The following is a 10,780-nucleotide window of genomic DNA, read 5'->3' as shown; positions in this document are numbered from 1 at the left end:
TCATGAACCTTCGCCTATAGTCGAGGAGCTATTGACAGTTGACAGTTTCTGGTGGGAGAGACGGGGTCAGTTTCTTTAAGGTTATAGCCCCTAGTAGGTTGACCCAGCTCCAGTGAATGTCCCCTCACCCATGCGTATATGAGCAGCACAAACTGAACTCTTCCGTGGGCTGAAACAAAAGGAGAGCATGAAGTAAAGAGGGGTAAGGAAATGGAGGACAGATAGGGGGGAAGTTAGAAGAGGAAATTTGAAAATTGAAATTTATGCCCTGGCAATGCTGAAGCACGCATGGGCAGCCTGTATATGGAGGTTCTGTTGAACTTGTCCATGTTGGGTTTTGTGGTGTAAGTTGATGAGGAAGACTGATCAGGTCTGTTCCTCAAGAGGGAACCAGATCTCGTTACAGATAGCTGTGAGCCACCATGTGGTTGCTGGGAATTGAACTCAGGACCTTTGGAAGAGCAGGCAGTGCTCCTAACCACTGAGCCATCTCTCCAGGCCTGGTTAGGGGAGGAATGGGGCATAAATATGATCAAAACATATTTTATGCGTATATGAAATTCTCAAAGAATTTATAAAATACTATATTTTAAAAGGTATGGTTGAGAATGATGTGGAAGACACTCATCTTAACCTCTGACCTTTGTAGGCACCTGAACTCCCGTATGTACTAGCATACACACATCCACATACGTACAAACACAAATCTTTACTGAACATTTAGCAATTTTTCTTGTCATCAATCCCCCAAAGTATAGTATAGCAGCTATCACCACTGCCTTGCTTGACATTTCATTAGGCTTTGTAGGGCATTGAGAGAAGAGACTGGAAAGATTAAAAGCATACAAGAAGGCATGCATTGGTTATGGGCAAATATTATGCCTTTGTGCTTAAGGAACGTGAACAACTGTAGATTTGGATTCCCGAGGGTTTCTAGAGGCAATCCCTTATAGATGCCATGAAGGGTTCTAGAGGGGAAAAAAAGGGAGTGAGGGAGAGGAAGAGCAAAGATGGGGGAGTTATTTATTTTGAGTGTTATTTTAAGAACTGACTCACGGATTGGCAATGTTTGCAAATACACTCTGCAGCCTGGAGATGTGCAGAAGAGCTGCAGACTCTGTCTAGAGACTGGATCTGCTAGCAGATTCCTGCTTACCAGGGCCGTCTTCCATTCAGATCTTTGAAACTAATTGGATAAGACTCGTTGACTTTATGAAAAAGTCAAGTGCTCTCAAGTCAACCATTTTACATGTCAATCTCATGTGAACATACCTCACAGAAACATCCAGAATGTATGATACATTTCTGGCCACTGTGGCTCACCCAAGTTGACATATCAAATTGAATACCACAATACAGACTTTTGACTGGGAACATGGTTGTAACAAGAAACTCATCTACTGCCTTCAGAGAGTCAAACAGGGGCTAGGACAAGGCCAAAGGCTTGAATGAGGTCATTTGACCAAAGTGGAGATGTATGAGTGACAGGAAAAAGGAAGTGTGGCAGGAATTTTGTCTTTATCGTGGTCTAACGTTCTGTGGAGTCAGGTGTTGCTTTGAGAGTCTGGGTCCACATTCAGCTAGTTGAAATGGATCATAGAGTTCCCAGGTGAACCCAAGAAAGAGAGGCCCCAGAGAAGAGTAGGCATGGCCAGGAAGGATAGAAGAGAATGATCACAGTGTGTTTTATGACTTAATGAATGGTAGAAGTAATCACATCATCTGGAGTCCAATGTGAGATGCCATTTGTAGGTGAGGCATCATTTGTAGGCAGAGTTTTTTGGCAGGAACGCCAGTCAGTTCTGTCCTGCCAGCAAGCTCCCCAAATAACCACAGAGACTTATTATTAATTACAAATTTGTGGCTGATAGACTAGTACTAACTAACTTTTACATCTTAAATGAACCCGTATTCTATCTATGCTCTATCTCAGTACAGCATGTTGGTCTCCTGCTTCCTCTGTGTCTCTTGGAGACTCTTGAGACTCCACCCTTATTCTTCCCAGCATTCTCTCTGCCCCCATAACCCCACCTAGCCACGAGCCAGTCAGCCTTTTATTAACCAATGAGAGTAATACATACTTACAGTGTACAAAACAATTATTCCACAGCAGGAGGGAGCTGCCTTTTGTCCGGAACACACATCTTAATTTCGACTCATTGCTAGTGGCACTAAAAGGATGCATTGGAGATTAACTGTATATTAAAGCAAAAGAAATATTGCACCTCTGCAGAAAGTGATGACTAAGCGATTGGGCAAGAGAAATGATAGCCGGTGCCTGGAACTGACTGCTGGTTTTGTGCTAGGCATTATACTTGCAGCTCAGATGATTTTACTAGAAGCCTGTAAGTTACCTGTTCTCCCCATAAACACCTGTACACATAAGATTCCACACTTCCTTGGATTCCTGCAAAGAGGAGTGTCAATGTGCCTGCACAAAGACAAAGAAATAGGAGATAAACTCCTGGTACAGAATTTTAGGAAATTTGTAACATAGCACAGATTCAGGCAAGATAGAACCCTTCTCCTTATTCTCTAAGTCTCCTCCCATGTCCAAAACTTAATGATGCTGATAGGCAGAGCAGCCACGTACCATAACTGCAGCAGGGGTAAAGAGGGCCCCTCTGTCCGGGAGGCTGACTCGCCATCACACCTGGGGAAGAGTACCAGCATCTCACTCCCCATCCCAGCCACTGCCACAACCATGAACCTTGAGGCTGAGAACCACCAGACAGGCAGTGGTGGCAAGTGTGACTGGGTGGCCTCATGTCGGCACCCTCCTGCCCAGACAAGAGGATCACTTGCAAGGAGGGTTTGGGGAATTGTAAAATTGTTCAAAGAAGGAGCAGATATGGTTTCATCAACAGGAAGTTCACCAAGGAAGACGTATTTGTACACCAGACCACTTTAAAGAACACCCCAGGAAGTACCTTCATAGTATGGGGGTTGGAGAGACAGTGGGGGTTGACATTGTTGAAGGAGAAAAGGGTGTGGTGGAGTTCCAGCTCAAGGCAGTAAATAGGCAACAAACCATAACCATGATAGGTATAGGTGCGATCTGCCTCCTTGGGGGGTCCTCCATGCAATTAACAGCAAAACAACCAGGATAGTGAGAGTGAGGAAAAGAACAAGGAATCAGAGCATGCTCCCAAGGCCAGGGCCAACATGGCTGCCCTACTAGCCCTACTTCAGGCTAAGGTTCATTCCTGAAATGCTGAGACCCTGTGGGCATCAACCACAGTACTGCACCCCTCCTGTGGAAGAAGTGATGGAGGGTGCTGACAACCGGGGTGCAGGAGAGGCAGGTAGACCTGTGACACAGAGTATGTACCAGGATTACAGACCATGACTTCTGCTGGGTCCCTCCTTCCCAAAAATGACCTAGAGAGGACAGCAATGAAGGGGAGAAGGGAAATCAAGGAGATGAGACCCACAGTCGCTGCAACTTCAATCACCGATGCCCAGAATACCCTGAACCACATAATAGCAAAGAGACAAAAGCAGTTGATCCACCAGCTGAGAATTAGTCGATTCTAAAGGCTGACCTGGCCGGGGCTGAGGAATGCCCATTTACCGTCTCTATCATCATAAAGTTTGGTCATCCTACACAAAGAAATGAATATGGCTTTCCAGCAACATCAACAAAGATTGGAGCGGAACACCTTAAGTGCTTGCTTTTTGCCTGTTGACCAGATACAATAGAACCAATTACCCGCATTATCTATGCGGCATGGGTTTATATTATTTTTACCTAAAGATGTCTCTTCTTGGTAATGGCAAACATATTTTTGTTTGTTTGTATATGTTTGTATTTGTTTTGGTTTTTGCTTGCCTTTTGCAACACACCTTTACGGGTTTTTAAATTATTTCATATGTGGTCAAGTTGAGATCTTTAAGAAGTTCCTAAAAATTTACAATTTGTTTTTGCAAAAAAGTCAACAAGCTGTAAGCACCTTTTAATAAAAGTCTAAAATAAAACCAAACAAAACCAGAACTGTGAGGGTTTAAACAAGAATGCCCTCCATAGGCCCCAATTCATGACTCCTGGTCCCCAGCTTGTGATGCTGCTGTTCAGGTAGGTTAGGGATAGTGACCTTGCTGAAGGAAATGTTTCAGGAGGATAGTTTCTGAGTTTTCAAAGCCTCATGCAGTCCTAGTGTGTTCCTTGTTTAATGCTCTCAGTCTAAGATGTGGGTCCCAGCTTCCTGCTAATGCCTTCATTTTGCCGTCATGGACACTAACACTAGAACCATTAGCCCAAGAAACCCTTCCTTCTTCAAGCTGCTGTGGTCATGATGTTTCATGGTGTTTCACAGCAACAGACAAGTAACTAAGACAATCAGCAAAGTCACATGATAAGGATGGTGGAGGAAGAAGGAAGACAAATCTGCTCAGTGGTTACAGCACCTTGAGCTCTGTTGCATGAGAAAAACAGCATGTTGTTTGGATAAACACTTGTTCAGTTATTGTGTTGTTTGGATAAACACTTGTTCAGCAGACTAATTACAAATGACCTCATAACTTCATGACTTACAACAGCGCTAACACTGGTCATTTTGCTCACAATCTTGCAGCCTGAGCAGCTGCAGACAGCCTGTCTCTGCTGTGCCGTCTGCAGCATTTAGCTGAGGTGATTGGGAGGGCAGATTAAGTTGTCTGAAGGTTGGTTCCCTCCTATGTCTGAAATTTAGCTAGAGTCACCGTTAGAATTCCCACACATGACTTTTCTGTGTGACTCTAGCTCCTCAAGACGTGGTGACTAGACTCAAAAGTCCAACCTGGCGTGAGAGGGACATCCAGGCATTAATGCCTTGAGGAACATCATCAACTCGTTGATACATAATGACCTGTCCAAGGAGGAAGCAGGATGGTGGAATAGTTTTGCAACTTATGAGCTAAGAGACCTGAGCACTAACTATATCTTTGTGTCTGTGAGCTGTGTGACCCTAAAAGAATTAGCTTTCTTCTCTGGGCCTCAAATGACCTCATCCATGAAATGAGAAGAGAGGCCAAATGACCTCTAAGGTCCTATCCATCCTCCAAATTCCTTATTTAGGATTTATGAAAGGGATTTGTGGAGAGGTGTTTAAAAAATGCATATGTTTAGTTAATTTAGTAACTCAGCTTCATGTGTACAAATTATGGCTACCCCAGGAGAGGCAGAGTTCTATTAAAAGCCTGGCATTTATTTTGATCACGCTTAGAAAGACTGCAGGAAACCATGAGAGCTGCACACGGAACCTCTGCTCGCTCCTACCCCAGACAGATGACAAAGTGATAAGCGGGGCCAATTCCCCGGGGCAATATTTCTTCCCAAAGCATAGATATGAGTGAATTATTGCCATTCTTAATTGCCTAATGATTTTTTTCCCCTTTCATGTAATCTTTTCAGGGGGGGTTGTATTTTTACCATCTTGCAAATTCATATTGGCAGAATGATATACATTGTCGAATAAAACACAGTGGCCAATCCATCAAACATCAGCCGCAGTTGCCTGAAGATTTTTTGGAAAGAGACTGGAATGGGGGGGAGGAGAGCCGGGGAGTGGAGGATTGGGAAGGCGCCGAGTGAATGTGTTCAGTGACTTAGGCAGAACAGCCTTGTTGGGCCAGCAGAGCTCCTGGCTCACCCCTGTGACTGACTGAACGTTCAGACCTACTCTAGGCTCTTTTCCTTCCAGGCTGAAGTGTTGGCTCTTTGGGGGCACTTGCCTTATTAGCCATCGCTTTCTGGGGAGCTCGGAAGGCAATTAGGCCAGGGAGCCAGTCGTTTGGGGTGTGTGTGTGTGTGTGTGTGTAATGGAATGTGGATTCTTTTTTCCCTAACTTAATTGTTTGCATCTGACCAGAAGTCATTACCAGTTGATGGCTGCTTGGTGGCATCTGCAAACTCCAGCAGTGGCCCAGTGGAGTTCTTAAGATGTGACAGGAGGGTCACTTTTTAGAGAGACCTGGTAGAGAGAAGGGTTCCTTGTCTCTTTGGATGGCAGGGGTGCTTATGTGACCTTGGAGAGGACCGCTGATACTCTCCAACCTCCCTTCCATTTTCTGTAATGTGAGGGCCAAGAGCAGTGACTAGAAAGCTTGGCACAGCAACGTCTTCAAGTCCCTATGGCAAATTAGGGTCAGCTGGGGTTCTTCTCAACCTCCCTTTGGTCAAGGTTCCACCCAAGGCCAATTAAATCCAAGTCTCTAGGGGTGGGACCTGAGTGCCAGTCATTTCCAAGCTTTGCAAATGCTTCCAAAGTGCACCTAAGGTCGTGAGTCACCGCCACAGGAAAGAGTCTCAGCCCTGGTTTCCTGGAAACAATTATCCTAAGTCTCTTCGTGGGCAAGGGAAATGGACGGGAAGAGAAATCAGGAGAACCATGGCTCCCACAAGCAATTTTCTTAGCAGTCATTTATCGAAGGCCGCCATGTGCAGGGCAGAGACCTCGGTGCTGCTCCTGCTGGGGCTGAAAAGAGGAAGTCCTTGGTTCATGGTGTCCGGCAGAGCTTGCCACTGGTCTAACGAATGTTAAACAAGACCAGGAGAGATGACTCAGGAAAGGAAAGCAAAATCTAAAGCATCACTGTGACTTAAGACCCAACAGAAACAAGAGAGGAAAAGTTCTTTAGGCTCATGGTTTCACCTGTCCTTGTGAGGAGGCTGGAACATGTGGTAAAGACTCCTCATATGGCAGTAGACCAGGAGGTTGGCTCAGACCAGGAGCGGAGATAGACTTCAAATGCCCATTCCTACTGATCTGCTTCTACCAGTCAGGCCAGACCTTTCAAAGGCTCCATAGATTACAAAATAGTGTCACAAAATGGGGGCTGAGTTCCAAACATGATGCTGGTGGGTATTTCAGGTTCAAGCCACAGCAGGCAGGTTAGGAAGAGGATTAATTAGTGAAGGCCATAGATATCAAAAACAATTAATAATATATATATATATACTTAAATATTACTTGTGTAAATGTCTGTAGGCACCTCTGAACAGGCAGCTTGCAGCATCCTCATAGGCACATGAGACACAGACTGGAGAAGGCAGACCACAAGGGGTTTGAAAAGGTGTACCCCCCAGCTTCTCACTTGGTATCAGTAATGACCTGACTCCACTGCTGTCCTCAGATTTAGGGTTGCCTGCCCTGTTCTGGAAAATGAAGTCATAGAGGGGATTTGCATTGCCTCTAATGCAAGCGTTCATTCGTTGTGTAGCTGAGCTGGCATGGTCCATCTATGCTTGCTAGACTCTCTGAGCATTGCAATTTCAGTGTCTGAAAGGCTTGGAACCCTGTGTGCTACCACAGTAAAGTGATACTGTGTGCCAGCCTAGACTGGAGGAAACTGAGACCCAGGGAAGTTCCTTGCTTCAGATCAGCTTGTTAAAGAAGTTATGCTAAGACAGGTAGTCTGATTCATTAGTTTGGAGTTTGTTCCTTTCTGTTGCTCTAATAGTCTACATCATGACTATAACAGGAAGTATGTATCCATTCTATTGGACCAGCAAAGACGAAGAACACATGCTTAGATTCTCACCCGCTTCTGCTAGCTACATCAACTTGGTTAAAATAGCTCACATGGTTTTGGTCTATGGGAATTACAAGGGTGAAAACCAGGTTTGCTGATCAAAGTGGGAGCCTTAAGAATGGCTGAGAATTCTTACTTGATTCTATGCTGCTGAACAGTAGCTAGCAAGCACTGCTGCACTCTGAATACTTGCTACATGCGGCTGAAAATGGACTGTGGCACACTCTAGGGAAGGGAGAGAATTTAAAAGCAAGGCGCTCGAGAAATGCTTAAGCACACCATCCTTGAAAGAAGAAACTCATGGCCAGTAAGAAGATAGAGGGTTTGGAATCGGAGAGATGCCAGTCAAGACCACAAAGATTCTTGGATTCAAGGGATCCTGAATCTTGAGACCGTATGAGTCTGACTCTGGGGCGCAGAGCAAGGCTGGGTCACCCCAGGAAGTCCTACAAATGGGAGGAAGATCAAATTGAGCCCTTGGAAAATGTCAAAACGAGAGCCACCCGAGCACCCACGGAGCAGGACAATGTAGTAAGAAGAGGAGCTAAGTCTCATGGACTAAGGAAGCAAGGTTTTAGTCCTCCTGCCTCAACATCCTCCAGGGCTGTCAGTAAACATGGATCATCCACTCCACAGATTGCAAAAGGTCCCAAATCCACCGACATTGCAGTGACTTCCCGGAGGCTCCTCCCCTGGAGTCCACTTCAGCCTGAAGCTCACTGGGGCTGCTTCGGTACAATTTGTAGATCATTTTCATGCCTTCTGCCCTGGTTTCCTATCACATCGACCTGGATGTAAAAATCGGTCCTTTTCCTTAGTCTACAGAATACAAGTAGGAAAGGCCGCGGAATGGGGGCATTGGTTTAAGCATTTGTATCAAATTTATTTAGAGGAGCAAAGGAAGTGTGCTGCCATACAACCAGCTAGTTGAAAAAGAAAGCTAGGGCTGAGGATATGACTCGGTAGTAGAGCCCTTGCTTACGTGCAGGCCCGCTTGTGCACACGCACGCATGTGCAACAGAAGAGTGACGCCCCTCTTGGCAATCCCAGTCACTTTACCTACTGGGGCCTCTGCCACTGTTCCCTTCTGTTTTCCCCTTGTGCCTTTCCCAACTTCACTTTTCTCCAGGGCAACAGGAAAACTCCTCCCATTTCCTTAGGATTTCTGGCATATTTCAGGCATTCTTTGCCCCTGCTCTGGTTATGATGTAAACTATCTTGTGTACCCAGGATATGGACTTGAGTTTAAAAGCAGAACAGTCCCTGGTTATCCAGGACTTGTTGGTCACTTTGAATTTGGGTAGCCTCCTAAAACAACCAAGGACCTGATATCCCTGGAGGCTAGCTGCTGCCTTGATCTCAGATTCTTTCTCATTTTCCCTCCTAGTTTTAAATAAAAGAACGAAGCTTGTGATGGTTGCCTTGAGCTGACCGTGGAGAAGGGGCGGGGGGGGGGTGGAGGGGGGGAGATGGGAAGCTTGCTGGTGGAGTCCTTCTGGGCAATGGCGTGTGTCTTCAGCTGGAGGACGCTGGGAGGACTGGGCTTCGACGTCCCAAAGTTTCTCTTTGTTCCTGTTTTAAGGCTCCAAGTTCTTCACAGTTCTTTTAGATGAGGATGGACCTGGTTTTCATTTCAGGAGGTTAGCCCAATAACCGAGCAAAACAGATAATGAGTTCTCTTTCATGATCATGGGTTGTTAGAGCAAAGTAGAATGGGGGGGGGCACTATACCACACTCTCGGGAACACAAAGGGGGTAGAATAAGTGTCCTTAAAGTCCATGACTTAGCTCAAAAGCGATGTGCTAACTACACACAAGAAAGGGGGATGAAATAAGATGATCTGAGAGCCATGTTCTCTGCAGCAGTGTGAAGACGGAAGTGTGGAGGAGTGCAGGTTTGCCTGGGCTGTCAACACTTCATCAAGCTTGCTCCTGAGAAAGAGAGTGCAATGGGTTAGTGCCGAGCAGACTTGCGGGAGGAAGGTGGGTGATGCCATGGAGCTGGCATGTGTTCTGAATGACGACAGAGGGCTGTATTTGTGACGTTGTATTGTCCCTACTCAAGAACGACATGGAGCCATTGGCCACAGAGGCACACTGTGCATACTGAATAACTTCCCTGGAGGCCAATAACTCACATGCATAGTGGACTCATACATTTCCCCCTTTCTTCCTTGCTAACTTAAGGGTTCTTAGAAATACTTCTTTGGCATGAGGCTCTCATGAGGAGCCTCAGTGGCAGAGCCTTGCACCTTTCTTCCTGGTTTCAGAGAAGAGCTACTACTCAGGCCCAAGACCCCTGACCTTGTCAAGGCCTGCTGGGTTCCAGGAGTTTCTGCTGTTCCCAAGTCCTTCTCAAGCAGCTCTCACAAACCACACACTTACGTTGAATACCTGCTTTCCTTATTGGAGTCTGGCCAGGGTTGGGCATGACCCAGTAAAACCCTTGAGCACTGAGTCTCTATGGCACTTTGCTTACGTGTCAAAACTCATTTCCAGAAGAATTAATCCTGTTTTGTGTGACTCTGGTGTGTGAGGCCTCTGGCAAGCCTCTGCCCAGCTCCCCCATACTCTGCTGACATGGCTTCCTGCCCTCCCTTAGCTTTTGGAGTCCTCCTTGTCAGCCAGTGGTACTGGTGGATGCAGAGATGATTGACTGATAGGTACATCAGTCTGATTTATCTGAATTGCTCTGCAGGCATTGGGTGTCTTTGCTTCTCTATGTCTTTACTGTGTATGACTTCAACAGAGTCAATTACCTTTTGCTAAGCCTTAGTTTTTCCTCATTAAAAATGGATCTATTGACTCCTATAGACACTTCGTGGCCTCTTGGGAGTTCAGATTAAAGATGGATAGATAAACATCACCAGTTCGTAAGGCAAACTATGAACAAAAGCAACTGGAAGTCTGCATACTCCCACTCTGTCTTGGACAGGGTGAATATCTGACTTGTTTCTGTTGGATGCATGAAAACTGTGTAAGTCTTTTAATTCTGCCCTCGTTCTGTGGCCCTGATGTGTGCATCCCATTTCAAACTTACAGGCTAAAACCCAGTGACCAATGTGATAGTGTCGGGGACAGGGCCTTTGGGTCTTAAGGTTACAAGGGATTATAGCCCTTAAGAGGGGCCCCAGACAGCAGCCTTCCCCTCCTTCTTCTGCCATGTGAGAATATCAAAAGGCCTCTTGCCATGAAACAAACATGGAATCTACCTTGATCTTGGACATCAGCCTCCAGAGCTGGGAAGTAAGTGTCTGAACATTTGCTG

At 45.8% G+C, this 10,780-nt stretch overlaps 1 pseudogene; it reads left to right on the top strand.

The window, feature by feature from the left end:
• Positions 1-2,766: 2,766 nt before the first annotated feature.
• Positions 2,767-3,689, top strand: LOC113457083 (annotated as a pseudogene).
• Positions 3,690-10,780: the final 7,091 nt, after the last annotated feature.

Source organism: Microtus ochrogaster, chromosome 18, assembly GCF_000317375.1.
Source record: "Microtus ochrogaster isolate Prairie Vole_2 chromosome 18, MicOch1.0, whole genome shotgun sequence".
Lineage (NCBI taxonomy): Eukaryota > Metazoa > Chordata > Mammalia > Rodentia > Cricetidae > Microtus > Microtus ochrogaster.
Note: the sequence above shows the minus strand (reverse complement) of the source record. Positions and strands in the feature narration are given on the sequence as shown.